This window comes from Solanum dulcamara, chromosome 12 (genome assembly GCF_947179165.1).
Source record: "Solanum dulcamara chromosome 12, daSolDulc1.2, whole genome shotgun sequence".
Classification (NCBI taxonomy): Eukaryota; Viridiplantae; Streptophyta; class Magnoliopsida; order Solanales; family Solanaceae; genus Solanum; species Solanum dulcamara.
The window spans coordinates 28,386,106-28,390,201 of record NC_077248.1 but is presented as its reverse complement, the minus strand read 5'-3'; positions in this window follow the sequence as shown (position 1 = coordinate 28,390,201).

The window sequence follows — 4,096 nt, the reverse complement described above, 5'->3', positions numbered from 1 at the left end:
ATCAATTTAAATGTCTAAACTTTCTTCTATACTTGACATTGATGGGGGCTTAGGAAAAGATCCTAGCTCACTCGAATCCTTTGAGAAAGTTAAAGTAGCAATATGAAAGAAAAGTCATGTCCTCGATGAATGAGGACTCATAAACTCTGGAGAACTTAAACAACTCTAGCCATGAATAGGATGGTCATCGCCCGCTCCTGCATTATGAGACAATGTACGAAAAATATATGTTCTTACATAAAAGGTACTAAGTATGTGTGTTATGCATGAACATGTAAAGAAACCTGAACAATATCATACAAGATGTGTGACCAACAAAATCAACATGAATTAAACTTAAAGCATTTGAAATATCATGTAAACCATGGCAAAGTATCATAAACTTCATAATAAACTTTTCATCTTTGCATATAACTTGAATGTGGTATAAGATGTTCAACTGATATCTTAACACCATGCGAGCAATACCATAAAATCCAATGTAACTCCCACATTGAGAAGAAAGAGGCTACTTGCCAACTTTATGTGGATCCACTAGCTAGGCCATAAAGTCAACCTACAGGGGTAACATAGTTTGGAACTTTAGATTGCTACTATGATTCCCTTGGGTAACTACCTACGTTACCTAAATAAACCACACCTATAAGTCCTCTCGGTTCTTAGTCAATATCCCAACGGATATCAGTAAAAATATATGAACATCAGCACTAACTTCATCATGAAAATAATCATAAGAAGCTCATTAACTTTAGTGATTCATAAGAATCCATAACTTTGATGAGAATTGTCCTTATCACCATTTAAATATGATTGTGTGAAAATAGTACTTATCACACTATAATAACATCCTTTGATAATAATTGATCATCATCATAACTTTCATCATTCAATCATCAATCTTAACTTCAATCGTAAAAGAGTTTCATGAAAATCCTCGTTGGACTTCGTAGTCATAATTGAAAGTAACTTTATGCATGAGCATTCATAATTAAATTTAAAATCATGCAATTCATATAGAAACATGCTTATATTGATCATTGATAACATCTAAAAACGAAATTGAAATAGCCCAATGCAAATCATCAAATCTAGGGTTAATAGGCAATAAGAATTTAAAGAAAACTTGAAGAAACCTCGTGACTCCATGGGTGAAAGAACCCATGGATCAATCCCCACATAACTTGATGAATTCACTCAAAAATTTAGAAGAGTCTGATTGCTTTGGAAACCCTAGATTGGAATTTGAATGTGAGCTTGAGAGGATTTGTGATCTTGCCTTGGGAGAATTTTGGTGAATGAATTAGAATAGAGGGAATTTCAAAGGGTTGGGTAGTTATAGGCTTAAACTTGGCCCATAACAGTGTCTAGGTTCATCGGACCAAACTTTGGGAAAATATAAAATTGCCCTTCGTTAAACTCAGAGACCTATGAATCTACCTCTACGACTCATCCAATCTATGATTTGTAGACTTGAGTCATCGTGAAGGTATTGAATTTATGAGATTTTGTAAACCTCTAAAGTTGGGTCTACGAGTCATGATTATGAATTGTCATAATGATTATGGTCATCGAATTTAGTCGTCCGTCTGGTCTAAAATTGTGCAAGTTTAAGGGTCTCTGAAGTTTTCTTAAGAGTCTTCCTTACGCCTTGTCAACATGACGACGACTCATCCAATTGAGGCGTAGGACTTCTCCTGAGAATATTTCTAGAAAATCCCTAAAGTTCACTCTACGACTTGTTCTTATGAGTCTTAGGAATGACAACGAGTCGTAGAAGGACTTTTAAACTTAGGGTCAGTCAACTTTTCTTGAGTTTTCCTTTTTGATCCAACTTTCCAATTTCTTAGATCTCACAATATCTCCCTCTTGAGAATACTCATCCTTGATTAAGATTCAACTAGTATATGATAAACATCGAAAGAGGACTATCAAACCAACATGAATATAAAGACACCTTATAATGCATAGAACATGAAGGTTTCAAACTTAACATAAATTATGACTTAAAATCAACTTTCATGAACATGCATGCATATGAATGACATAAGAGGGAGTGAATACATAGGAGTTCAATTCACTTGAATAAGAACAACTTCCTACCTTAAGCTTGAGTATAGGGAAAGAGGTATAGGTATTTTTTCATTATATCCACCTTCGCTTCCCAAGTAGCACTCTTTGCTTGTTAATTTCTCCACAACACCTTAAAGTGCACGACCTCTTTCTTTCTTAGATTCCTCACTTTCCGGTCTAAGATTTCCATAGGAGCCTCCGCATAAGTCAAATTCTATTCAACACTCACATCTTCCAAGGGAACAATGGAATTCAGATCACCCACAAGCTTTCTTAACATAGACACATGAAACACCGAGTGAACCGTAGCTACCTCAAATTGCAAATGTAACTCATAATCCATCTTGCCAATATCTCAATATCCTATAAGGTCCAATATATCTATGACTCAATTTCCCTTTCTTATCAAAAAGCATTACACCCTTCATGAGTGAAACCTTTAAATAGACCTAATTATCAATCTCAAATTCAAGTTCTGCTTTTCTAACATCCGAATACTACTTTTGACGACCTTGAGTCGTCTTCTATCTCTCCCTTATGACACTTACCTTTTCCATAGAATCTATTACCAAATCTAGACCAATCAAGCAAATCACACCTACTTCGAACCATCCCACTGGGGACCTACATCTTCTCCTACACAATGCTTACAAAGGAGCGACTTGGATGCTAGTGTGATAACTATTGTTGTAGGCAAACTCAAATAATCAAAAATGCTTATCCCAACTTCTTTAAAATCAATCACACATGCCCTCAACATAGACTCTATGGTAGGGATCATTCTTTCGGCTTGACCATTGATTTGAGGATGAAAAGCAGTACTTAACTTAACCTTTATAACAATACCCTTTTGAAACAACTTCCAAAAGTGCGAAGTGAATGGAGTACCTCGATCTAACATAATGGACAAGAGAACACCATGTAGTCATACCAACTCACAAACATAAAACTTAGCATAATCTTCAGCACTATAAGAAGTCTTAACCGATAGAAAATTAAATGACTTAGTCATTCGATCCACAACAAACCAAATGGAATCATATTGTTTGTTTGTACGAGGTAAACCCATTACAAAATCTATATTCACATCTTCCAACTTTCAAGTAGGAATTTCAATGTCTTGAGCTAAACCTCCCTGTTCTTAATGCTCAAATTTAACTTGTTGACAATTTGGACACCTAGACATGAACTCCGCCATATCCTTCTTCATGACATTCCACCTATACAACTCTCTTAAATCATGATACATATTGGTGGATCTTGATGAATAGAATACGGTGAACTATAGGCCTCATTTAATATCAACTCTTTCAAACCATCAACATTAGGTGCACACAAATGACCTAGGTAGCAAAGTACACCATCTCCACTTTGGGAGAAAGCCTCAATGGATTTTTTAGCAACTGACTTCTTTAATTCAACCAACACTGGATAATTGTCTTACTTAGCCTTGACATCCACTACAAGAGAGAATTTCGAACAATTTGAATAAGGATACCTCCATCCTTGGAATCAACCAACTGGACACCTAATCGAGCCAATATATGCACATCCTTAACCATCTCTTTCTTGCACTATTCGTAGACAATCTACTAAGTGCATTGGCAACCACATTAGCCTTAACTATTTGGTATAATACACGCATGTCATAGTCCTTTAACAATTAAAACCATCTCCTTTTCAAAGGTTCAAGTGTTTTTTCTTAAACACATATTGTTAACTCTTGTGGTTGGTCAACATATCTACATGGACACCCTAAAGATAGTGTCTCCAAATCTTCAAAGCAAACATAACTGCTGCTAGTTACAAGCCATGAGTCAGATAATTCTTTTTATGCACCTTAAGTTACCTAGAAGCATTGGCTATCGCCTTACCATGTTGTATCAAGACACAACCAAGTCCTACCCTTGAAGAATCATTATATACAACAATACCATCGAACCCTTCCGGTGGGGTCAAAATAGGAGAAGTAGTAAGACAATCTTTCAACTCTTGGAAACTCTTCTCACAAGCTTCCGACCATTGG